This window comes from Stenella coeruleoalba (genome assembly GCF_951394435.1).
Source record: "Stenella coeruleoalba genome assembly, chromosome: 13".
Lineage (NCBI taxonomy): Eukaryota > Metazoa > Chordata > Mammalia > Artiodactyla > Delphinidae > Stenella > Stenella coeruleoalba.
In genome coordinates, this window is record NC_137159.1 from 12,311,355 (window position 1) to 12,338,909 (window position 27,555).

At 45.4% G+C, this 27,555-nt stretch overlaps 1 pseudogene across 1 annotated transcript; it reads left to right on the forward strand.

The window, feature by feature from the left end:
* LOC307195685 (large ribosomal subunit protein uL16-like) lies at window positions 1–27,445 on the forward strand (annotated as a pseudogene). Its single transcript has 2 exons — window positions 1–142; window positions 26,881–27,445. The product of its transcript is annotated as a large ribosomal subunit protein uL16-like (transcript).
* Window positions 27,446–27,555: the final 110 nt, after the last annotated feature.

Below are 27,555 nucleotides of genomic sequence, written 5' to 3' on the forward strand. Positions count from 1 at the left end.
ATGTCCCTGATAAGCTGCCCAGACAACAGATTCCTGCAGACCATCTTGAGGTCAACATTCCTGCAGACCATCTTGCAGACCATCCTGCAGACCATGGGCCAGTCTTCCATGACCCGTGGTTTCATCTGTGCACAGTATTTCGGTGAGGCTTGGCCCTTCCAGAGAGGCTTAACATGCCCATGAGAAAGAGGAGACGCCATCCAGGGGCTTCCCTGGTGGTGCAGTGGTTAAGAATCCACCTGCCAATGCAGGGGACACGGGTTCGAGCCCTGGTCTGGGAAGATCCCTCATGCCGTGGAGCAACTAAGCCCGTGTGCCACAACTACTGAGCCTGCACTCTAGAGCCCGCAAGCCACAACTACTGAGCCCACATGCCACAACTACTGAAGCCCATGTGCCTAGAGCCCGTGCTCTGCAAAAAGGGAAGCCACCGCAATAAGAAGCTGTGCTGCAAGGAAGAGTAGCCCCTGCTCGCCGCAACTAGAGAAAGCCTGTGCACAGCAACGAAGACCCAATGCAGCCATAAATAAATAAATTAATTAATTAATTAAAAAAAAAAAGAAGAGACGTCATCCATAAAAAGAGCAATGGTAATATGAATACTAATAGTGATAGCGGTGTGCGTCCACCCAGGGTGAAGTGGTTCTGTCCCTGGTAGTGCGGTATTTCCCCAGCATCCCTGGGAGGCAGGTCGGATACACATGGTTCCCTGTCCTGGACGCCTTCCCCAACCGTTCCCAGGCCCAGTGCTGACCTTCGGGGGGACCACCCCCATGCCAGGGTCCTGCTGTCCTGCTGGGGTCTCAGGCTGTCTTTCCCTGAGTAGCCAACCAAGAGACTACTTCATGTCATCCATGAATTTAGGTGATTTTTCTACTGAAGACTTAATTATAATAAAAGCAGCTACCCATCAAACACGAACTCCTGGCTTTACAGACAAAACTATAAAGGGACAGAGTAGGGCGTGGGTTACACAGGAAGGGACTGTCCAGCCGAGCCCAGGAGGGGCAGGATTGAGAACAGATCACGTCTCAGCCTGGCCCTGCTACTCATCATATGGCGCTTCAAAGGTGTCCCAAGGACATTGCAGAGATCCGAATATGCTTTAGGTGATTTTAATAACATAGTTCTACCTGACCACATCAAACAGTGTTTGTCAATGAATTAAATCTTCAAAGGGCTTTTCTGAATTGATATGAAATTTTACAGAATGAACTTGAGCCGGAATAATAATGCATTTCCTGTCTTTAAAACTGCTGTGAAGATCAAGTGTAACAGGGACTTCCCTGGCAGTCCAGTGGTTAAGACTCTGCGCTTCCAACGCAGGGGGCACGGGTTCCATCCCTGGCTGGAGATCCTGCATGCTGCGCTCTGTGGCCAAAAAAAAAAAGACCAAGTATAATAATTTAAACGAAAGCACCCTGTAAGCCAGGCAGCTACACATACATGTAGTGTGTTTTTGTGATGAATTATCACAATTAATTTTCTTTTAACCTAACTGCAGCTGATATTAATCTTTGGAGCCTCTGAGAATCTTCTCATCAAAAAGCGCTTTTAGCCTTAAATTCCCTGGATAAATATATGAATTGGTCCTCAGCCCAGAGCCCACCTTCTCATTATTTTTTTCACCAAGTTCTTTTTGCTTTATTTTTAGTGAAACAATTTTTCCAGTTGTATTGAGGTATTATTGATATATAACATTGTATTAAAAGTATATAACATAATGATTTGATACATATATGTATTGAGAAATGACCACCACAGTAAGTTTAGTTAGCATTCATCATCATAGTTACATTTTTTTCCACTTGTGATGAGAATGTTTTTTCTTCCAGTTTTATTGACATATAATTGACATACAGCGCTGTATGAGTTTAAGGTGTACCGCATAATCTGACTTATATACATCATGAAATGATGATCACAGTAAGTTTAGTGAACATGCAACATCTCATATAGATACAAAATTAAAGAAATAGAAAAAAATTGTTTTTCTCTCTTAACATCTTTCATATATAAAATCAGCAGTGTTAGTTCTATTTATCCTGTGGTATATTACATCCCTAGTACTTATTTAACTTGGAAGTTTGTACCTTTTGAATACCTTCATCCCCTCCCCCTCCCACCCCCAACCTCTGATAACAACAAATCTGGTCTCTTTTTCTGTGAGTTTGTTTGTTTGTTTTTGAAGTATAATTACCTATAACACTATGTTAGTTCCTGTTACACAACTTAGTGATTTGATTTTTCTATACATATCAGAATCACCAGGATAATTCTAGTCATGTCACCATACAAAGATATTACACAGCTATTTACTGTACATAGCAATCTATATGTATACGTGTGGTTATTTTAAGTTGCTGATCACTTAAGTTCAAATGCATTTTAACAACCCTGTAGTTTTACTCCTATCCACTACGCTTACTGTTTTTGACATCATAATTGATATCTTTTAGTTTTGTATATCCCTTAACCACTAATTGTGGATATAGATGATTTTACTACTTTTGTCTTTTAACTTTCCTACTAGCTTTATACACGGCTGATTACTACCTTTACTGTATATTTGCCTTTACCAACGAAAGTTTTCCTCTTGTAATCTTCATGTTTCTAGTTGTGGTCTTTCCTTTTTAGCTTAGAGAAGTCCCTTTAGCATTTCTTATAAAGCTGGTTCGGTGGTGCTGAACTCTTTTAGCTTTTGCTTGTCTGTAAAACTTTTTGTCTCTCCATCAAATCTGACTGAGAGCCTTGCTTGCTAGAGTATTCCTGATTGTAGGTTTTCCCCTTTCATCACATTAAATATATCATGCCACTCCCTTCTGGCCTGCAGGGTTTCTGCTCAAAAGTCAGCTGACAGTCTTATGGGAGTTCCCTTATATGTAACTAGATGCTTTTCCCTTGTTGCTTTTAGTATTTTCCCTCTAGCTTTAATTTTTGTCATTTTAATTACAGTGTGTCTTGGCATGTTCCTCTTTGGGCTCATCCTGTATGGGACTCTCTGAGCTTCCTGGACTTGGGTGACTGTTTCCTTTCCCAGGTTAGGGAAGTTTTCAGTTATTATGTCTTCAAATATGTTCTCAGCCCCTTTGTCTCTCTCTTCTCCTTCTGGGACCCCTATAATGTGAATATTAGCACTTTTCATGTTGTCCCAGAAGTCTCCTAAATTGTCCTCAGTTCTTTTCATTCTTTTTTCTTTTTTCCTGTTCAGTGTCAGTGATTTTCACTACTTTGCTTTCCAGTTCCTTGATCTGTTCCTCTGTACCATGTAAGCTGTTGTTGATTCCTTCTAGAGTATTTTTCATTTCAGTTATTGTATTCTTCATCTCTGTTTGGTTCTTCTTTGTATTTTCTAACTCTGTTAAAAACTCCTAACTTCTCATTGGTCATCCAATCTTCTGTGTTCTTTGAACATCTTTATGATCATTACCGTGAACGTTCTATAGGGTAGATTGTCAATCTCCACTTCACTTAGTTCTTCTTCTGGGGTTTAGCCTATTCCCTTGTTTGGACGATATTCCTCTGTTGCCTTACTTTGCCTAATTTGCTGTTTTTATTTGCATGTATCTGGTAGGCTGGTTGCATTTCCTGATCTCGGAGAAGTGGCCTTTTGTATGAGACATCCTATGTGTCCCAGCAGCGCACTCCCCTCTGGTCACAAGAGGTATGTGCTCTAGGGATGCCCCCTATTTGGGCTGTGTTGGTCCTTCTGTGGTGGCAGGCTGACTATGTGGGGGGGTCTGGTAGGTGTGGCAGGACCCCAGTCTCTGCCTTGTGCAGAGGCTGCCTGCCACTGGTTGGTGGGACCTAGTCATGAGACTGCTGGCTGCAGGGACCTGGGAGCGGGGACTGGGGCTGGGGCTGGGCCACTCACGGGCAGAGCTGTGCTCTGGAGCGGGTGGCTGTGGTGCTGGCGATCCCAGATCTCGTGTTGATCTGCTGGTGGGACGTGAAGCGACTGTGGCCGTCATGGTCATTACCTTCTTGAGTCTGCTTTTCCCATGATGTTGCTCATCTATTTTCCCATAGGGATAAATGCCAATTCTTTTTTTTTCTTTTTCTTTTTTTCGGTACGCGGGCCTCTCACTGTTGTGGCCTCTCCCGTTGCGGAGCACAGGCTCCAGACGCGCAGGCTCAGCAGCCATGGCTCACGGGCCCAGCCGCTCCGCGGCATGTGGGATCTTTCCGGACCGGGGCACGAACCCGCGTCCCCTGCATCGGCAGGCGGACTCTCAACCACTGTGCCACCAGGGAAGCCCAATGCCAATTCTTGAAAATAAAATGGAGGCTTCAGCCAGCTCACACACATGGTGCTTTCCTGATGATGTCCCGAGCTTGGGGTTGGCCAAAGGCAGTTGGCCCTGCTCAGACCGATGATCCAGGGAATGTCTCACCCTCCTTTCCTGCAGGGGTGGCAGGGAGAGGGGAGTTGTTCCAACTGCTCACCTTTGCCTGGGATCCCTTGGTGCCTGGGCCAAGGATGGGGAGGGATGGCTAGAGGCCCGGTGGCTCTTCTCTGACTCTTGAAAACATGGCCTCCATCTAGTCATGGCCTGCAACAGCGGGCTCACACTCTTCCATCATTCATTCATAAACAGCATCAAACACACACACCAGAGTAAATGTAACCCAGCATATCAGGTCCTCACTCAAAACCCCCTCCTCTATTTTTAAAAAATCAACTTTATCGAACCCTAACCCAAACTCTAGCCCTAACTTTGCATACAATAAAATGCACCCGTTTTAAGTAGACAGTAGGTTGAGTTTTGACAAATGTATACACCTACTCCTGTTTTCTGTCACTGTAGTTTTGCCTTTTTTAGAATTTCAGATAAATTTCATCAAACAGTGTGTATTCTTTTGTGCCTGACTTTTGCACTAAAATAATGTCTGTGAGATTTTTGTACATTGCTGTGGGTATCAGTAGTATTTTCACTTTTGTTGCTGAGAAATATTTCATTGTGTGGGTATACCACCATTTTTAATCTCCCTCTTATTTTTGACTGTGACAGATGGTCTATTCAGTGCCCCCTCCTAATGGGGGTGAACCTCTGGGCCACTTCTACATATATACTGGATTTTTTTTAAGTGTATTTTTTTAAAAAAATTATTTATTTATTTATTTTGGCTGTGCCGGGTCTTAGTTGCGGCATGCGGGATCTTTAGCTGCGGTGTGTGGACTCTTAGTTGCAGCATGCATGCGGGATCTAGTTCCCTGACCAGGGATCGAACCTGGGCCCCCTGCATTGGGAGTATGGAGTCTTACCCACTGGACCACTAGGGAAGTCCCTATACTGTATTTTTATCTCCTACTCCTTTCTGCTAATCTGAGCCCTTTCTTCCCATCCCTGCCCCCTTCTTTGCCTTAGGTCTGCTGCAGAGCGGAGCAACTATTCTGATGCTTAAGATTGTGTAAAAAATAACCAATTCTTGCACAAGTAATATAAAGTAACATCAAGAGATGCCAAATTAAAAAACTAAAAAAAAATGTGTGCAGTTTTGACAGCCCTCCAGATAAGATTCTCAACGACTTTAGCAGACTACCAAGCCCTCACCACCTGTTTCTTTAAAAGGCTATGATTCCTGCCAGAATGCATATATTACTTGAGCATCTCTCTTATGTAGACACACTGATAATATCTGTAGATGTATCACATTTCTTTCTTAAGTAATTACTTTAAACGTTAAAAACATTTAAAAATAATACATGAATATGGTTAAAAAAAGATTCAAACAGTACAGAAGAATATAAAAGGAGAAGAAAAGTATTGATTTGAGTCCTCTCTCTCTTTTTCTCCCCACATCATTTTCATTTCTCAGGGCAGCCACCGGGAACAGGTTGGGGAGAATCTCTGCTAACATTTACAATGTCCGATACACATGCTGTATGTCATCAAAACAAAACCAGGCCTCCGTGTTCTTGCCATAGCACAGTGATATGTACACAAGAAACACAAACCTGGCTTCACTTTTGAAAACAGTCTAGGTCTTTGCTAGGTCTTTACTGAAGCTCTCTTGAGAGCACTATGGAGAGAGGTTCACAGGACACACACATGTGCCTCAGTCAGGATTCTTTTCATTTTATTTTATTTAATTTATGTTTTTATACAGCAGGTTCTTATTAGTCATCAATTTTATACACATGAGTGTATACATGTCAATCCCAATCTCCCAGTTCGTCACCCTCCCACACCCAACCCCTCACTGCTTTCCCGCCTTGGTGTCCATACGTTTGTTCTCTACATCTGTGTCTCAATTTCTGCCCTGCAAACTGGTTCATCTGTACCATTTTTCTAGGTTCCACATATATGTTAATATGCGATATTTGTTTTTCCCTTTCTGACTTACTTCACTCTGTATGACAGTCTCTCGTTTCATCCACATCTTTACAAATGACCCAATTCGTTCCTTTTTATGGCTGAGTAATACTCCATTGTATATATGTACCACATCTTCTTTATCCATTCATCTGTCGATGGGCATTTAGGTTGCTTCCATGTCCTGGCTATTGTAAATAGTGCTGCAATGAACATTGCAGGGGATGCATCTTTTTGAATTATGGTTTTTTCTGTGTATATGCCCAGTAGTGGGATTGCTGGGTCATATGGTAATTATATTTTTAGTTTTTTTTTTTTTTTTTTGCGATACGTGGGGCTCTCACTTTTGTGGCCTCTCCCGTTGCAGAGCACGGGCTCCGGACGCGCAGGCCCAGCGGCCATGGCCCACGGGCCCAGCCGCTCCGCAACATGTGGGATCCTCCCGGACCGGGGCACGAACCCGTGTCCCCTGCATCGGCAGGCGGACTCTCAGCCACTGCGCCACTAGGGAAGCCCTATTTCTAGTTTTTTAAGGAACCTCCATACTGTTCTCCGTAGTGGCTGTATCAATTTACATTCCCACCAACAGTGTAAGAGGGTTCCCTTTTCTCCACACCCTCTCCAGCATTTCTTGTTTGTAGATTTTCTGATGAAGCCCACACTAACTGGTGTGAGGTGATACCTCACTGTAGTTTTGATTTGCATTTCTCTAATAATTAGTGATGTTGAGCAGCTTTCATGTGCTTCTTGGCCATTTCTATGTCTCTTTGGAGAAATGTCTATTTAGGTCTTCTGCCCATGTTTTGATTGGATGGTTTGCTTTTTTAATATTGAGCTGCATGAGCTGTTTATACATTTTGGAGATTAATCCTTTGTCCATTGATTCGTTTGCAAATATTTTCTCCCATTCTGAGGGTTGTCTTTTTGCTTTGTTTATAGTTTCCCTGGCTGTGCAAAAGCTTTGAAGTTTCATTAGGTCCCATTTGTTTATTTTTGTTTTTATTTCCATTACTTCAGGAGCTGGGTCAAAAAAGATCTTGCTGTGATTTATGTCAAAGAGTGTTCTTCCTATGTTATCCTCTAAGAGTTTTATAGTGTCCGGTCTTACATTTAGGTCTCTAATCCATTGAGTTTATTTTTGGGTACGGTGTTAGGGAGTGTTCTAATTTCATTCTTTTACATGCAGCTGTCCAGTTTTCCCAGCACCACTTATTGAAGAGACTGTCTTTTCTCCATTTAATATCCTTGCCTCCTTTGTCATAGATTAATTGACCATAGGTGCGTGGGTTTATCTCTGGGCTTTCTATCCTGTTCCATTGATCTATATTTCTGTTTTTGTGCCAGTACCATATTGTCTTGATTACTGTAGCTTTGTAGTATAGTCTTTAGTCAGGGAGTCTGATTCCTCCAGCTCCTTTTTTTTCCCTGAAGACTGCTTTGGCTATTTGGGGTCTTTTGTGTCTCCATACAAATTTTAAGATTTTTTGTTCCAGTTCTGTAAAAAATGCCATTGGTAATTGATAGAGATTGCATTGAATCTGTAGATTGCTTTGGGTAGTATAGTCATTTTCACAATATCGATTCTTCCAATCCAAGAACATGGTATATCTCTCCATGTTGGTATCATCTTTAATTTCTTTCATCAGTGTCTTATAGTTTTCTGCACACAGGTCTTTTGTCTCCCTAGGTAGGTTTATTCTTAGGTATTTTATTCTTTTTGTTGCAGTGGTAAATGGGAGTGTTTCCTTAATTTCTCTTTCAGATTTTTCATCATTAGTGTATAGGAATGCAAGAGATTTCTGTGCATTAATTTTGTATCCTGCAACTTTACCAAATTCATTGATTAGCTCTAGTAGTTTTCTGGTGGCATCTTTAGGATTCTCTATGTATAGTATCATGTCATCTGCAAACAGTGACACTTTTACTTCTTCTTTTCCAATTTGTATTCCTTTTATTTCTTTTTCTTCTCTGATTGCCGTGGCTAGGACTTCCAAAACTATATTGAATAATAGTGGCGAGAGTGCACATCCTTGTCCTGTTCCTGATCTTAGAGTAATTGCTTTCAGTTTTTCACCATTGAGAATGATGTTAGCTGTGGGTTTCTCGTATATGGCCTTTATTATGTTGAGGTAGGCTCCCTGTATGCCCACTTTCTGAAGAGTTTTTATCATAAATGGGTGCTGAATTTTGTCAAAAGCTTTTTCTGCATCTAATGAGATGATCATATGGGTTTTTTCCCTCAATTTGTTAATACGATGTATCATCTTGATTGATTTGCGTATATTGAAGAATCCTTGCATCCCTGGGATAAATCCCACTTGATCATGGTGTATGATCCTTTTAATGTGTGTTGGATTCTGTTTGCTAGTATTTTGTTGAGGATTTTTGCATCTATATTCATCAGTGATATTGGTCTTTAATTTTCTTTTTTTTGTAGTATCTTTGTCTGGTTTTGGTATCAGGGTGATGCTTGCCTCATAGAATGAGTTTGGGAGTGTTCCTTCCTCCGCAATGTTTTGGAAGAGTTTGAGAAGGATGGATGTTAGCTCTTCTCTAAATGTTTGATAGAATTCATCTGTGAAGCCATCTGGTCCTGGACTTTTGTTTGTTGGAAGATTTTAAATCACAGTTTCAATTTCATTACTTGTGATTGGTCTGTTCATATTTTCTATTTCTTCCTGGTTCAGTCTTGGAAGGTTATACTTTTCTAAGAATTTGTCCATTTCTTCCAGGCTGTCCATTTTATTGGCATAGAGTTGCTTGTAGTAGTCTCTTACGATGTTTTGTATTTCTGTGGTGTCTGTTGTAACTTCTCTTTTCTCATTTCTAATTTTATTGATTTGAGTCCTCTCCCTCTTTTTCTTGATGAGTCTGGCTAATGGTTTATCAATTTTGTTTAACTTCTCAAAGAACCAGCTTTTAGTTTTATTGATCTTTGCTATTGTTTTTTTGTTTCTATTTCATTTATTTCTGCTCTGATCTTTATGATTTCTTTCCTTCTAATAACTTTGGGTTTTGCTTGTTCTTCTTTCTCTAGTTCCTTTAGGTGTAAAGTTAGATTGTTTATTTGAGATTTTTCTTGTTTCTTGAGGTAGACTTGTATAGTTATAAACTTCCCTCTTAGAACTGCTTTTGCTGCATCCCATAAGTTTTGGATCATCGTGTTTTCATTGTCATTTGTCTCTGGGTATTTTTTGATTTTCTCTTTGATTTCTTCAGTGATCTCTTGGTTATGTAGTAATGTATTTTTTAGCTTCCATGTGTTTGTGTTTTTTAACTTTTTTTTTCCCTGTAATTGATTTCTAATCTCATAGTGTTGTGGTCAGAAAAGATGCTTGATACGATTTCAATTTTCTTAAATTTACTGAGTCTTGATTTGTGACCCAAGACGTGATCTATCCTGGAGAATGTTCCGTGCGCACTTGAGAAGAGAGTGTAATCTGCTGTTTTTGGATGGCATATCCTATGAATATCAATTAGATCTCTCTGGTCTATTGTGTCTTTTAAAGCTTGTGTTTCCTTATTAATTTTCAGCTTGAATGATCTGTCCATTGGTGTAAGTGAGGTGTTAAAGTCTCCCACTATTATTGTGTTACTGTCGATTTCTTCTTTTATAGCTGTTAGCAGTTGCCTTATGTATTGAAGTGCTCCTATGTTGGGTGCATATATATTCATAATTGTTATATCTTCTTCTTGGATTGATCCCTTGATCATTATGTAGTGTCCTTCCTTGTCTCTTGTAACATTCTTTATTTTCAAGTCTATTTTATCTGATATGAGTATTGCTACTCCAGCTTTCTTTTGATTTCCATTTGCATGGAATATCTTTTTCCGTCCCCTCACTTTCAGTCTGTATGTGTCCCTAGGTCTGAAGTGGGTCTCTTGTACACAGCATATATATGGGTCTTGTTTCTGTGTCCATTCAGCGAGCCTGTGTCTTTTGGTTGCAGCATTTAATCCATTCACGTTTAAGGTAATTATCGATATATATGTTCCTATTACCATTTTCTTAATTGTTTTGGGTTTGTTTTTGTAAGTTCTTTTCTTCTCTTGTGTTTCCCCCTTAGCAAAGTTCCTTTAGCATTTGTTGTAGAGCTGGTTTGGTGGTGCTGAACTCTCTTAGCTTTTGCTTGTCTGTAAAGCTTTTGATTTCTCCATCAAATCTGAATGAGATCCTTGCTGGGTAGAGTAATCTTTGTTGTAGGTTCTTCCCTTTCATCACTTTAAGTATATCATGCCACTCCCTTCTGGCTTGTAGAGTTTCTGCTGAGAAATCAGCTGTTAACCTTAAGGGAGTTCCCTTGTATGTTATTTGTCGTTTTTCCCTTGCTGCTTTCAATAATTTCTCTTTGTCTTTAATTTTTGCCAATTTGATTACTATGTGTCTCAGCATGTTTCTCCTTGGGTTTATCCTGTATGGGACTCTCTGCGCTTCCTGGACTTGGGTGGCTATTTCTTTTCCCATGTTAGGGAAGTTTTCGACTATAATCTCTTCCAATATTTTCTTGGGTCCTTTCTCTCTCTCTTCTCCTTCTGGGACCCCTATAATGCAAACGTTGTTGCATTTAATGTTTTCCCAGAGGTCTCTTAGGCTGTCTTCATTTCTTTTCATTCTTTTTTCTTTATTCTGTTCCGCAGCAGTGAATTCCACCATTCTGTCTTCCAGGTCACTTATCCGTTCTTCTGCCTCAGTTATTCTGCTATTGATTCCTTCTAGTGTATTTTTCATTTCAGTTATTGTGTTGTTCATCTCTGTTTGTTTGTTCTTTAATTCTTCTAGATCTTTGTTAAACATTTCTTGCATCATCTCGATCTTTGCCTCCATTCTTTTTCCGAAGTCCTGGATCATCTTCACTCTCATTATTCTGAATTCTTTTTCAGGAAGGTTTCCTATCTCCACTTCATTTAGTTGTTTTTCTGGGGTTTTATGTTGTTTCTTCATCTGGTACATAGCCCTCTGCCTTTTCATCTTGTCTATCCTTCTGTGAATGTGGTTTTTGTTCCACCTCAGTGAGGATTCTTGATTGGGAGCAACAGAAATCATTGTTTTCGGGCTTCCCTGTTGGCTCAGTGGTTAAGAATCCATCCTGTCAATGGAGGGGACACAGGTTCAAGCCCTGGTCCAGGAAGATCCCACATGCCACGGAGCAACTAAGCCCGTGAGCCACAACTACTGAGCCTGCATGTCACAACTACTGAAGCCCATGCACCTAGAGCCCAAGCTCTGCAACAAGAGAAGCCACCACAATGAGAAGCCTGTGCACCGCAATGAAAAGTAGGCCCCACTGGCCGCAACTAGAGAAAGCCCACGTGCAGCAACGAAGACTCAATGCAGCCAAGAAAAAAAAAAAGAAATCACTGTTTTCTATTAGACAGTATTGGGTGCTCATGTACTCTCTGGATATCTCATAGCTGGGAGGCTGTGCAGATGAGACCAACCCCCAAATCATGTCCCAGAGTTGGTCTGATTAAAGTACAATGACCACCGACAACGGTGCTGGTGACTACAGCTGACAACACCACCAATGCCCACTCTGGACCCTGGTTGCAAATGCCACCCTGGAGAGTGAATGTCCTGTCATCACGGCTGCTTTATGTTCCTAATTTCTGATTCAAACACTGGGTGAGTCTGCCTGATTGGTGGAGCCATGCATGGGTCCACACCCTACCTGCAAGGTGAATTGGGAAAGTGAGCTTCTGGCATCTTCTGCTTCTATTGTGAAGGGGATCCTGTGCCTTCTATTTTTTAAATATTTATTTATTTATTTATTTGGTTGTGCCGTGCATCTTGTAGGATCTTAGTTCCCCGACCAGGGATTGAACCTGTATCCTTGGCAGTGGGAGCACGGAGTCCTAACCACTGGACTGCCAGGGGTTTTCTGGGATTCTGCCTTCTAAAGAGGAGGTTTTCTTATCATAGACAGAAGTTCAGATGCTGAATGGCCCAAAGAAATGGAAATTGCCTTCTATAGTACCACCCTGCAAAACTCCTTAAAAATGTGGCACAGCATTATTGCAGGTAATCCAGACTGTCTCCTTGACTCTCCATCTCGCTCATCCCTCTTCTACTGCTTTGCGGGGCTCCCTTCTTCCTTCGGGGGTGCCGGGGAAACTCCAAATGCTTATACTTTTATAATTTTGTTCCTGCTACACACACATATGAGAGGAACAAAAGTTGTGTGCATTTTTTACAGAAAGTTGTGTCATACTCTGTACATCTGGCGCCTTGCTTCTGATAGCACAGCTTGAGATCATTCCATTTCAATACAAATAGAGAACTGCTTGTTGCTTTGTGGTGGCGGAATAGTGAATGAACCATGATTAATTGCATACGTTGCCTCCTGATGGGCATTAAGTTGTCAGTCTTTCGGAATTCAAACAATGCTGTGCCCTTGTGCTTGTATATTACTCCCCTGTGTAAGTAGGGACATTGCTTAGTCCAGCTGGGGAAGAATTTTAGCCCTTCACACCCCCGGGGTGTGAAGTTATGGTGGGCTGGGTGGGCCTCCCAGGGGCTGCTTCCAGTGAGGGCTCCATATGCCTTGTGGGTGGATGTAGAAACCTGAGTGAGGTTTGGCAAGAAATCTAGTGAGAAATGTCACAACCCAAACAGTAACTATATGCACAGTGCTTTACATTTCTTCTTCCACTGTGACCAGCTGCCGTTACCCGGAGCTAAAAGACTGAGTGAAATGTCTAGAGGAAGTGGTTGGAACTTGTTGGCAATTGGCAAAATATCATTTGAACATCTGGATAGCCATTGAGCGACTCAAATTCTTAATTTTAGGGACAGATTCAGAGGTTTGTCCTTCCACTATCGGACTGGTGACCTCGTGACACTCACTCTTTATTTTGGATACAGCAGCCCCATTTCCTTCTGGGGAAATACGTGTCCAAGGTCAGGTGCCTCTCGGAAAGCAGTCATCACCAGCCAAGGTGTGAGGCCATATGACTCCATCTGGGCCAACGAGACCGTCTCTCCTGGACTTTGACTCCTGCAGGGGGTGACGTGAGAACCGGAGAAACGTGGCTGGTGCCGACCCATGCCAGAGGCACCCTGTTCTGGCTCCCTGAGCTGGCCCCTGCGGCTGCCCTTACCCCTGCCTTTCTGACTTTAGTTTCTGCTACTTCATTCTGTGAACCCTCCTTCTCATCAATGCTTTTGTTTTTGCTGAGGTTGCCCCTGTTGGCTCTGTTGCTAGGACAGGCAAGTCTGAACTTGACCCCTGGCTTCTGCAGGGAGGCAGCAACAGTGACCACAGGCACCCTTCCCCCAACTCCCCACAGTCTGTATCCGCCCAGCTTCTCCCACTTTGGTCCAGCCCGGTCCACATTCCACCTCTGCTACCTGCCCTGCCGCTCCATCATACCAGCTTCTCCGTCCTCGCAGCAGGCCCTGCTTTACCCGTCCCATGCCTCCCTCACTCCTGCACCCAACCTGGGGACTGTGGTCAGGGCCAGCCTTGACCTTTTTCTTGCGACCCCCTGTGCCTGCCTTTGCTCTCCCTCCACAGCCTCAGTGTCTTGGCCCTCCCCCAGATTAGATGCTGGGACCATCTAACCCCCAGAGATCGGGCTCAGTTTCTCCCCGATGCTATGGTTTTTCCTCTGGGCACCCTGAGGCTACTGTGGTCAGGCTGCTTGGGGAGCAGAGGGCAGACCTGTGGAGAGGGAAGATGGAGGGAGAGTGAGTCATGGCGAGAGGGGCGGAGCCCCTAAGGAAGGAAATGAGTGTATACACGTTGGTAAGCACCAGGATTCTGTGATTTGAGGGTCCAGAAAGTTCTCCTTACTTAGCACTCTTTTTTTTTAAACATCTTTATTGGAGTATAATTGCTTTACAATGGTGTGTAGGTTTCTGCTGTGTAACAAAGTGAATCAGCTATATGTATACATATATCCCCCTATCTCCTCCCTCTTGCGTCTCCCTCCCGCCCTCCCTATCCCACCCCTCTAGGCAGTCACAAAGCACCGAGCTGATCTCCCTGACTTAGCACTCTTTTACTAGCCTGGATTAATACAGGATCTTCACGCAAATGAAAATAGTGAAATGGCGAAGCCATTAAACTCCAGACACTGTCATTTGCATTTGTTTGTCATTAAGACCTAGCAAAGAGCCAGCGCGAAGAGGATGAGACACAGGTGTTTTGAAAAAAGAAAAGAAAAATCAGAAAATCTGGATTTGAGTCCCAGCTCCCCACTTACTACCGAGCCCCCTTAACAAGGTATTTAAACCTTCTGGGTACCACTCGTCCCTGCCGTACCGGGGCTATGATAATTATGTGTGTTCTTTATCTTACCGGATACTTGGGGAGGAGGTGGAGGGGATCAAGGCACAGGAGCTTTGAGCAGCTTAAAGCCGCACAGCGAGGTTAGTCATCGCTGCTATTTTTCTCCTGGGAAGAGACACAAACTCTCTGTCATCCCCGCAGGAGTGGGTGCGTGTCAGCCCTTACTGCCGGCCCTGGTCCTTGGGCTCGTGGCTGGGGGTAGGGGGACAGAAGGGTGGTGGAGGGAGTTTTCTGGGCAGCATTCTCCGACGGGTTGAGGAAGAAGAACTGGGGTGGGTTTTCAGACTGGAAGCCTGTGAGGAGACTCGGGGCTCACAGAAACCAGTGCTTTGTGTGGGTCGGAGGCTCTCCAGACTGTCCCTGGTTGTTCTGTTTCCAAGCGTAAGTCCATTCTGAGGCCGAAGGGTTGTGAACGGGCTCTCAGGTCCAAAAGGGGAGCGCCCACAGTGTTGAGATTGGAAGGGCCTGGAAGGGCCTGGAAGGGCCCCCTCTGCTCCGAATTTGGTCTGGACCGCAGAGCAACCCTGCCTGTCCCGAGGCAGAGCGTGGGTGAAGATCTGGGAGGGCTGGAGAGATCCCTGCCTGGAGCAGGAAGGAGTAGGTGGTTTTAATGAGCAGGTGGCCTGAGTGGCTGGAGCAACGTGAGCAAGGGGAGATGGGGTGATGAGAGTGGAGATGGGGTGATGAGAGGGGAGATGGGGTGATGAGAGTGGAGATGGGGTGATGAGAGTGGAGATGGGGTGATGAGAGGGGAGATGGGGAGATGAGAGGGGAGATGGGGTGATGAGAGGGGAGATGGGGAGATGAGAGGGGAGATGGGGTGATGAGAGGGGAGATGGGGTGATGAGAGGGGAGATGGGGTGATGAGAGGGGAGATGGGGAGATGAGAGGGGGCAGGGGCCCGGCTGGAAAGGGATGAAGCCGGCTACGGAGGTGAGGCTCTAACAAGTTCTTCACTGGGCTTTGACAGCCTCTGCGGCTCCATCTGCAAAATGGGTCGAGGCAGGTGAAGGGAGCAATGGCTGTGCGGGGTGACTTGGAAGTGAAACCGGGAGGAAAGGCGGGAGAGGTAACCCCTCATCCACAGCCCATCCCCGAAGGGCCCAGCCTCCAAGCCCCAGCTGGGTCTCCAGGAAAATGAGGCAGCGAACCCTGCGCAGACGCTCTGGGTTTTCCTTCCTCTGCATCTGTCATCGTTGATGAAATGGAGAGTAAAGACCCAGCAAACTCGCAAAGCATCTCCTGAAGTTCAGCCTCGGGGTGAAGTAGGGGGTAGGTAAGTAGGTAAAATGCGGTAGCCTCAGGAGAGAGCTGCTTACCCTCATATGACCCAAAAGAGCCAAAAAGATGCCCCACTTAATAAGAAATCCGGCCTCTGGCTTGGGAAATCCACTCGGCTCTTGGTGCCCCAAGCGGAGTCCCTTTTTGAACCTATCGACGCCAGGCTGCTCAGGCAGATCCCAGCGGGGCCCCGGCAGCCGGCTGGGTTTTGTGCGCCCTGAGTTGCCAAATCAGAGAGTGTCCTGGGTTCTGGAGCACCTGCCGGGCCCCCGTGAGACCCGGATGCTCAGGGTCGCTGCGGGTGTTGGCTCCGGGGTTGCGGGGGTCGCCGTCCCGACGTGCCCATGCTTTGCAGGTTTACTGCGGCTTTCTTTGCTTGCCTCCACGGACTGCAGTTTTTTTTAACAAATGGTTAATGCATTAAAAAAACCCGTTGATTCCTGATCTCCAGGAATTCGTAATCTAACAATATGTTTCGTGAGAGGAAAAAAATTAGAGACTTTCTTATTGAAGTAAAACGGTGGGATTCTAAAAATTCAATACATTTTTTAGTTATAAAAGTAATACATGCAATGTGAAGAAGTTGGAATCCTTGTGTGTTGCTGGTGGGAATGTATCAATAAAATGGTGTAGCCACTTTGGGACTCAGTATGGAGGTTTCTCAAAAATTAAACATAGAATTACCATACGATCCAGCAATTTCGCTTCTAGGTAGATAGCCAAGAGATTTGAAAGCAGGGACTCAAATAGACGGGTATATACCCATGTTCATAGCAGTATCATTCATAATAGCCAACCGGTGGGAACATCCAATTATCCATCCACAGATGAATCGATAAATAAAATGTGGCATGTCCCTGTAATGGAATACGATTCATTCATAAAAAGGGGTGAAATTCTAGAATCTAAAAAATAAAAATGAATTAATATAACAAAACAGAAACCGATTCACAGATATAGAGAACAAACTAGTGGATACCAGTGGGTAGAAGGCTGGAGTAGGGGCAAAATAAGGGTAGGGAATTAAGAGGTACAAGCTATTATGTATAACATAAATAAGGTACAAGGTAGTAATGTATAGTACAAGGAATATAGCCAATGTTTTATAATGACTTTAAATGAAGTATAATCTATAAAAATATTGACTCACTATACTGTACACCTGAAACTAATATAATATTATAGATCTACTGTACTTTAGTAAAAAAAGTGTTATAACAATGTCCTCAGGCATAGTCATATGAATAAAGTTTTACAGTATAAGAAAAAGGGATAGGGAATTCCCTGGCGGTCCAGTGGTTAGGGCTTCGCGCTTCCACTGCAGGGGGCACGGGTTCGATCCCTGGTCCGGGAAATAAGATCCTGCATTCCACACAGCGTGGCCAAAAAAAAAAAAAAAAAAGAGGTAAAAATTCTGACACGCTACAACATGGATGAACCTTGAAAAAATTTTGAATGAAACAAACCAGACACAAAAGGACAAATATTGCATGCTTCCATTTTCATGTAGTACCTAGAATAGGCACATTTATAAAGACAGAAAATTGAATAGTGGTTACCAGGGGCTGGGGGACAGAGGAGTTATTGTTTAATGGGTCCAGAGTTTCCTTTTGGGAAGATGAAACGTTCTGGAGATGGATGGTCGTGATAATTGCACAGCACTGTGAATGTATTTTATGCCATTGAACTGTACACTTAAAAATGGTTAAAGTGGAAATTTTATATTATGTATATCTTACCATAATGAAAACAAATAATACATGCACATGGTAAACATCATCCGTTCAAAAGATTAATTTTTGAACAGTGAGACTGATTCTCGGTCTCACTCCTCTGAGTGACCCATTATTGGCAGACGTCAGTGGATCCTTCCAGACAATTTTTATAGACATGCTTGTCCTTAATCATATTTTATCTTTACGCAATAGGATTATGGTGTTTACTACGCTGCAACTTGTTTTTTCACTTGCTAATATCGCAGCCGTCTTTTCGTTTTGGTATAGACACACCTACCTCATTCTGTAGAGGGTTGCATTTTAGGGCATCTCATAATTTAACCAGTTTTCTACTGGTGAATATTTTTTTTTGCTCTATAAACTCTGCTGCATTAAAAATCTTTATATGCCGCATTATCTTTTACGTAGCTGTGGGGATATATCTGTTGCGTAAATTCCCAGAAAAGGGAATTCTGGGTCAAAGGGCATGTGTGTTAAAAGTGTTTATAGATATTGCAAAATTGCCCTGCAAAAAGGGTGCACCAATTTACATTCCTATCCGTAGACTCATTGGTCCTCCATTTGCCCTTCCTCATTTCCTTCCCTTCCCTTTCTCCCTCTCCGCCCCCCTTCCTTCCACTTAACAAACAGACAAGCAAACACTTTACTTTTTCCATAGTAACATGACAGGAATGAAAATAAAACGTATATTCCAGTTTCTCATAGTTTGTTGGTCCATCTGGTTCTCTGGCATCCAACTATTGACTATATTCATCCTTTTGCTTTAATTCACATCATGTTATTACTCCAGGAATAAGTTATCTTGAAATGTTTGGGTCTTATGTATGCTTTTTGTCTTGTCAACATAAAGTTAAAAATATGTCTTTCATTCTAAAGAATGACTGCTGGGTTCAGGGTATGACTTTGTTTTTGGTTATAATTGTACTTTCTTTATATGAAAATTGCCCTGTAGTTTTTAATTTAATTTTATGACTCATGATCCAAAAATATGAGCTGGTATCCTGTGAAAAGTCTGTCTCTTTTCCTTCTTCTCCATCTCTGATTCCTACCGCCTCCCCTGGCCTCTGAAACCTTGTTTTTAGTTTCTTATATATTCTTCCAGTGTTTCTTTATGAAAACACAAGCAAACAAATATGGATTCTTTCCCCTCTCTTTTTACACGAATGTAGTGCATTATTTGTTCTGCAACCTTTTTTCCTTCCTAGTTATTGGCATACATTGGAGATCTTTCCTTATTAGTAGATGGAGAGCTTCCTCATTCTTTTTCATGGTTGTGTATATATATATATATATATATATATATATATATATATATGATATTCCATTGTGGAGGGACCTTATTTACGTAACCAGCCCTCTGTTGATGACTATATCCTATTTATTTTTACTATTATAAACAGTGTTGCAGTGTGGTCCATGTTCTTGTCCATGTGGTCATTTTGGATGTGTACAAGTCATTCTGAAGTGTCATGAGGAACTGATGGGTCAAAGGATTTCTCTTAATTTTGTAGATGCTGCCAATTTGCCTTCCTGAAGGGGCTGCACCAACGTGCACTATCACGAGGAATGTGGGAAAGTTCCTCTTTCTCCACAGCCTCGCTGCATGTATTATCTTGTTGGAGTTTTGCCAATCTGATAGGTGAAAATTGGTATCTGTAGGTCTTTTTTTTTTTTTTTTTTTTTTTGCGGTACGCGGGCCTCTCACTGTTGTGGCCTCTCCCGTTGCGGAGCACAGGCTCCGGACGCGCAGGCTCAGCAGCCATGGCTCACGGGCCCAGCTGCTCCGCGGCATGTGGGATCTTCCCGGACCAGGGCACGAACCCATGTCCCCTGCATCGGCAGGCGGACTCTCAACCACTGCGCCACCAGGGAAGCCCTCATTGTAGTTTTGATTTCCACTTCTCTAATAATTAGTGATGTTGAGCATCTTTTCATGTGCCTCTTGGCCATCTATATGTCTTCCTTGGTGAAATGTCTATTTAGGTCTTCTGCCCATTTTTTAACTGGATTGTTTGTTTTTTTGATATTGAGCTCCATGAGTTGTTTGGTTATTTTGGAGATTAATCCTTTGTCTATTGTTTCATTTGCAAATATTTTCTCCCATTCTGAGGGTTGTCTTTGTCTTGTTTATTGTTTCCTTTGCTGTGCAAAAGCTTTTAAGTTTAATTAAGTCCCATTTGTTTCTTTTTCTTTTTATTTCTGTTACTCTAGGAGGTGGGTCAAAAAAGATCTTGCTGTGGTTTATGTCAAGCAGTGTTTTTCCTATGTTTTCCTCTAAAAGTTTTATAGTGTCTGGTCTTACATTTAAGTCTTTAATCCACTTGGAGTTTATTTCTGTGTATGGTGTTAAGTAGTGTTCTAACTTCATTCTTTTACATGTAGCTGTCCAGTTTTCCCAGCACCACTTATTTTTAATTTTTTTATTTTTTGCTGTACGCGGGCCTCTCACTGCTGTGGCCTCTCCCGTTGCGGAGCACAGACTCCGGATGTGCAGGCTCAGCGGCCATGGCTCACGGGCCCAGCTGCTCTGCGGCATGTGGGATCCTCCCGGACTGGGGCACGAACCCATGTCCCCTGCATCGGCAGGCGGACTCTCAACCACTGCGCCACCAGGGAAGTCCCATCCCAGCACCACTTATTGAAGAGGCTGTCTTTTCTCCATTGTATGTTCTTGCCTTCTTTGTTGTGAATTAGGTGCCCATATGTGTGTGGGTTTATCTCTGGGCATTCTATCCTGTACCATTGATCTATATTTCTGTTTATGTGCCAGCACCATACTGTCTTGATTACTGTAGCTTCTTTTTTTTTTTTTTAAAGAAGATGTTAGGGGTAGGAGTTTATTAATTAATTTATTTATTTTTGGTGTGTTGGTCTTTGTTTCTGTGCGAGGGCTTTCTCTAGTGGTGGCAAGCAGGGGCCGCTCGTCATCGCTGTGCGCGGGCCTCTCACTGTCGCGGCCTCTCTTGTGGCGGAACACAGGCTCCAGATGCGCAGGCTCAGTAGTTGTGGCTCACAGGCCTAGTTCTTCCGTGGCATGTGGGATCCTCCCAGACCAGGGCTTGAACCCGTGTCCCCTGCATTAGCAGGCAGATTCTCAACCACTGTGCCACCAGGGAAGCCCGATTTCTGTACCTTTGTAGTATAGTTTGAAGTCTGGGAGCCTGATTACTCCAACTCCATTTTTCTTTCTCAAGGTTGCTTTGGCTATTCAGGGTCTTTTGTGTTTCCATACAAATTGTAAGATTTTTTTGTTCTAATTCTGTGAAGAATGCCACTGGTAGTTTGATAGGGATTGCACTGAACCTGTAGATTGCTTTGGGTAGCATAGTCATTTTCACAGTATTGATTCTTCCAATCCAAGAACATGGTATAGGTATATTTCTCCATCTGTTTGTGTCATCTTTGATTTCTTTCCTCAGTGTTTTTTATTTAAATTTATTTTTATTTTATTTATTTTATTTTTGGCTGTGTTGGGTCTTGGTTGCTGCACGCAGGCTTTCTCTAGTTGTGGCGAGCGGGGGCTACTCTTTGTTGCAGTGCGAGGGCTTCTCCCTGCGGTGGCTTCTCTTGCTGCGGAGCACGGGCTCTAGGCACGCGGGCTTCAGTAGTTGTGGCGCACGGGCTTAGTTGCTCTGTGGCATGTGGAATCTTCCCAGACCAGGGCTCGAACCCGTGTCCCCTGCCTTGGCAGGCAGATTCTTAACCACTGCGCCACAAGAGAAGCCCTAGGAGGCTTTTCTGAAGATTTGGAGCAGACATGGGGATATAAGGAGGATGGAGCCGGGATCTGGGCAGCCGGTGGCACAGCAGGCAGCCCTGTCTTTAGAGTGTCCTGTCTCGGGGGCACCACTAACTTCCTTTGCACACGTTACTGCTTTCCTTTTGTCTCCTTTTCTCTCCATCTCTCCACCTTCCTCACGGGGGCAAGACTCCCAACTCCTGCAAGAGAATTCTCTCTGTCCTTCGGTCTCACCTTACTCTGAGGGGCTTACCTGCCGGCCATAACAGAGCACGGCCTGCACAACCATATGGGGGTGTGTTGTCTGCTGCTACCTGCTCTTCCTGGGTTTTCCAGTGCTTTCTGGAAACTCTGCTTTCTAAGGCATGAGGCATGGGAATCAGGGCATGTCCCAGTGTGACAGCAATGAAGGAAGAACAGACAGAGAGACTGTGTAACATGGGTAAGAGCAGATTGAAAAAGGACAATTTAAAAAATTTTTAGTTAAAAAAATTTGGAGGCGGGGAAGCAACATAAACACAAGGAAAAACATTCAAACTGTAAAAAACGTGTACGGTGAAAAACCTCCCCTCTCTGCCCTCAGTTCTTTAGTTCCCTTTCCTGAAATAACCACTGTTACCAGCTTCTTATTGATTTGGGGGAAATGTTTTATCATATATAAGCATAAGTTATATGTATTATGTGTAAGTATTCTCCCCCTTTAACAAGAAATAGTAGCCTGTTGTACATAAGGCTTTTCTTTTAACTTTTGAAAATATAACAATATATCTTTACTATTTTAAATGGAGCGACTTATAAATATATGTACATAAATACACACACACAAGCACATATATATCAATATTTTCTTGTATTTGCACAAAAGGCAAACCTAGGTGACCTCCTTCATCTGTCAGCGGGGAAGCCTTCTGGGGCACGGGAGTTTCCATTATGAAAGGGATTCTTGTTGCCAAACATTCCTGATGTCACGTTCAGTCCCAGGACGTGATAACAAACACTGAGATCTGTTTCTGAGGGCTCAGAGCTGTGGTCGGTGGTATTCTTGTTCCCAGTTATTTTCTGTCCACTCCGTAGAGGGTTCTGCACAGCCGGGTGTGACCAGCGGTGCCTCCCCGTGGGAGGAATGTACTTCTTCCCCTCACGGGCACTGGACTGGCCACATCACCTCCCTGGGCCAACGGAAGTGAGTGCGAGTGATGCCTGCCACGTCGACATCAAAGCCTTAAAAGCCAGGGTGGGCTTCTGCTCTGTTTCTTTGTCCTTGGCCATGAGAATGGAGACAGGGCTTGTTCCTTCAGCCTGGGTCCCAGAACAAGAAGGCATCTGGAGTAAAGCCACAGCTGATCCACATCTTATGAGTAACGTGGGTGAGAGAGAAAGCTTCCTCGCTGAAGGTTGTTTGTTACAGCAGCCTCGCCTAGTGAAAGCTGACTCAGACCCGGGCTGTGCTTTGTTCTAAAGTCCAGGTGGCTCTCAGGAACTGGTATCTGCTAACACTGCCTCTGGGCTGGACCTGGATCTACCACCAGCAGGTAAAGGAGTTCTGGTTGTTATTACAGGAATTAAGATATGCCATGGGCGCTATGATATCTCATCCTTTGCTCATAGCAGTGCCAATCACTTCCAACGTTCAGAAAGCCGTTTGGTCACGTATAATAAGAGCCCTAAATAATTTTTACTTCTGGAAATCTAGCCCAGGAAACAAAGTCAGAGCTATACACGGAGGTCCATTGTAAAGTTATTTAAAAAACCGGAAACAATGTTAATGCCCCATCACTATGGGAGAGTGTATACGTTATCCTATATGATGGACGCTGCGCAGTCATTAAAAATCAAGCAGCTGAATATTTAATGAGGTGGAGGAGACGTTTGTGTTTTAATACTGAGTGAAAGAAACAGGATACAGAACTCTATCCTTATGACAACCCTAACAAATTTGGGATCACACTGTTTATAATTTTGTATCTCTTTTCACTTACGTTATGTGAATAAACATTTCCCCGAAGGCCAAACATGTAAATAGGTACAAAAAAAAAGACCATGAGGAAATAAGCAAAAACAGTGGTTCTCTCTGGGTAGCATTTTCTTGTCTGTACTTTCTGTATTTTCCAAACGTGCTGTGATGAATATGTGCTACTTCAATAATCAGAAGTAAGTAACTGCTGTTTAAAAATAATTATTCCGGTTACTTCTAGAGCTGTGCCTTTGCGCTGCGGCTGCCCAGGGGCCTTAATTGGGGCTCCTTGTCTAAGAATAAGCCTGTGTGTTTAATTAGGTCACTCTCCTGCCGACCTAGAATCTCTGCACAGGGCTTAGCTTGTGCTGCCCCGAACCCCTGGGACGTACCCTGTCTGAGCTGGGAGCCTCACAGGCAGGCGCCGGACTGCTGCCTGCCTTTAGCTCAGTCTGAATTTGACAAGGGTAGGAACTGTCACCCTGATGCCTCTCTCCTTTAAAAATGAATTGAGACCTAGCAGTTTTATTGAAGAGAAAACGAAGACTCATGAAGTAAGCATTCTACCTGTTTCGGGTTGGTTGTAATCCTGGTGAGGACAGCTGCTGTGCCCGGCAGCCGTAGTTCACTGTCCCCTGTGGCCTTCCAGGTCTGTCCCGTGTCACATACACGGAGGCCCTGGAGAGGCTAGTGAGCGGATGGGGGATATCTCATGTGTGAGAGCCAGAAGTCTCCTAGGGAAGAGCTCAATCCAAAGGAAAAGGAGACCCGTATGACCAGGATGACCCTAACCAGGGCCTCAAGTGTCAGTGGGCCAGCCAGGGCCACTCCGTTCCTGTGGTGTCACTAAGCCTTTTTCCAGGTTTGGCCCTTGTAAGTGTGTGCGGTGTGTGGACAGGTGGGTGTCCACAGTGTTGCCCAGCAGATGCTACAGTGGATTTGGGGACCAGGCCTGGGGACAGACAGGGAAAGGGCGGCTGGGACCGGCACCCTCATTGGAACAGGGCCTGCGAATAAACTAGCACAGCAGCATCCACTTTCCAAAGTAGTTTTTCTTAACTGTTTCACAATCATTCACAACTGAATGACCTTCCTGTCCATGGGGCACGGGTTCCCCCCGCTCCCAGACTCCATCAACCTCCCTGGGACCTGCTTCTACCCTGCACCGCAGGGCCTCGTCCTCTCCAGACTGCTCCCCATCTGAAATCTTCAAATCCATCACCCTTAATTTTTTTCCTTGAGTTCTAATGTACATATAATAAAGTACATGAGTTTTTAAAAAAATATTTGTTTCTTTATTTTTTGCGGTACGCGGGCCTCTCACTGCCGTGGCCTCTCCCGTTGTGGAGCACAGGCTCCGGACGCGCAGGCTCAGCGGCCATGGCTCACGGGCCCAGCCGCTCCGCGGCATGTGGGATCTTCCTGGACCGGGGCACGAACCCGCGTCCCCCGCATCGGCAGGCGGACTCTCAACCACTGCGCCACCAGGGAAGCCCTGACCTTGTTTATTTCCTAGTATTTCCCCCACCTCCTCTTCGCCAGCCTCCCGTGGAGGGCGGGTTCAGGCGCTTAGCATCTCTTGCCCCACCACTGCACCAGGTGCCGGACTGGCCTCTGCCGCCCGGCCAAGCCCTCTCACGTGTCCTCCTCCACCCTGAGCCACGGAGATCCACCCCTGGGCACATGGGACCGGGTCAGTCTTCTCTTACATTCCTTCACTCTCATCACCTCCAAGAGAAAGTCCCCGCCTGTCAGTGTGGCCTGGAAGGCCGGCCACAGTGCACCCCAGCTGACACCCCAACTCCCCACCGCAACCAAGCATGTCTGTGACACCCACAGGCTCGCCAGGCGGCCGCTCAGCACCGTCGGGGGCAGCCCTTGCATGGCTGATTCCTCCTCCAGGAAGCCTTCCCTGACCTCCCCGGGTTCTAAGGGCACAGCTTTCTCATTTCACTGTTTCCCACTAATGCCTGTTGTCTGTCTCCTTTCTTGGACTGTCAGCTACTTAAGGGCAGGTAACACCTCCTCATAGTTTTAAACCCAGCTTCTAGCATAAGTTTGGCATGAGGCGCATACCTAAGGAGTGCGTGGTGTCTGACTAGATCGATTGACGTGCAGGAAAATACTGCACATAATACTGAAATATGCCCCATTCTGACTCCCGCGCAGGTTCCCTTTGCCCCGGGACCCTCTGCTCTGGCCTGTGCTCATCCTGCCTAGCCCCCTCCGGATTCTCCAGGTCGCAGCAAGGGCAGGTGTGGGTCTCTGTCGGGGGCAGGGGGAGGGACCTGTCCCTGGCAGTGGCTGTTAAGGCCCCTGGCCAGGCCTCAGGCAGGTCTGGCGGGTCTCGGATGCCCTTCCATCCTGTCCCAAACCTGGCTCGGGGCCATCGTGCACCTTCTCCACTGAGCTACACAGTTCAGGGACAGGATGGCACTGTCTCCCGTGCTTCGGGCTTCCTCTGCCTCCTGCCGTCCTCAGATTCCCTGGGGACCCAAGGTCTGCAGGGCTGCACAGCTGCTGAGCTAGGGGGGCCCCTGGTTTCCCAGTTTAGGTGTAAATAAGACCTCACCTCACTCCCTCAGGGGCCAATTTTACCTAAAAGTGGAGCCCCAAAGTGTTGCATTGATGTCCCACGGGGGAGCCTTGGCCCCGGCCTCCCTGCCCCCATCCTGTGCTCTTGCAGGATGGTCAGGTCGGCCGTGTGGGCAGTCAGCGCACACACACTCACACCCACACTCACTCACGCTCACATATGCACTCACACACCACAGCCTCCCAGCGACTTCCTTTATTCTAATGGCAGGAGAGATAAGTTCTTGGAAGTTTCCTAACGTCTCACCCCAGATCTCTCCTTCCACGCTGCCCCACCCATTCAGGGGGCCGGCCTTTGCCCTGGGTGGGGCAGGATTGGGGCAGAATTGTATGTGGGCCTTATGTCAGCCCCAGCTCCTTCCAGCAAGTGGAGTCCACCCTCCAGTCACCGTCCCTCCCCATTCACCCCAGGACGTGCCCTTTGGCTGTGTGGCCACATCGGAGGGGAGGAGCCCTCCAACAGCCACTGCCCTGGAGGCAGCTCCCAGCCTCTGCTGTTCCTGTGGGTCAGTTTCCTTCCAGCCCCTCAGCGCTGGGCGCGCTGCCGGCTACGTGAAATCCCTTTCTCCTCTAAACTAACATAAATCCTACATTTCCTGAAGACCTCATCCAGGATGCCCCTCTGTTAAAAAGCCTTCCTTTGGCGCGCCCCTGAAGATCCTGGTGTTGCTGTGGGCCGCAACCCCTCCCGGTGTTACCGGTATGGTGAGAACAGACTGTACCCAAAGTCTGGCTTCTGCTGAGGTGTCCCTGATGCTAAGAGCTGCATCTTTCTTTTTTTTTGTGGTACGCGGGCCTCTCCCTGCTGTGGCCTCTCCCATTGCAGAGCACAGGCTCCGGACGCGCAGGCTCAGTAGTTGTGGCTCACGGGCCCAGCTGCTTCGCGGCATGTGGAATCCTCCCGGACCGGGGCACGAACCCACGTCCCCTGCATCGGCAGGTGGACTCTCAACCACTGCGCCACCAGGGAAGTCCACGATCTGCATCTTTGACCTGGGCTGGAAGAAGGCGAAAGTGGTTGAGCTCCCACTCTGTGGCCACGTGGTGTCACATAAGTATGAGCAGCTCTCCTCCGAAGCCCCGGAGGCGGCCCGTATTTGTGCCAACGCGTACGTCATGAAAAGCTGTGGCAAAGATAGTTTTCACATCCGAGTGCAGCCCCACGCCTTCCACATCATCCGTGTCAACAAGATGTTGCCCTGGGCTGGAGCTGATAGGCTCCGGACAGGTATGCACGGTGCCTTTGGAAAGCCCCAGGGCACGGTGGCCAGGGTCCACACTGGCCAGGTCATAATGTCCATCCACACCAAGCTGCAGAACAAGGAGCACGTGATTGATGCCCTGCGCAGGGCCAAGTTCAAGTTCCCTGGCCGCCAGAAAATCCACATCCCCAAGAAGAGGGGATTTACTAAGTTTAATGCGGATGAATTTGAAAACATGGTGGCAGAAAAGTGGCTCATCCCAGATGCCTGTGGGATCAAATACACCCCTAGTCGTGGCCCCTGGACACATGGCGGGCCCTGCACTCCTGAGAGTCTTGGCGCTGTCCCCTCCTTACTCACACCCACCGATAAATCCTACTTTCCTGTCCAAAAAAATCCAAAAAGCCTTCCTGATGTATTGCTCTGGTCCCCGCCTCAGT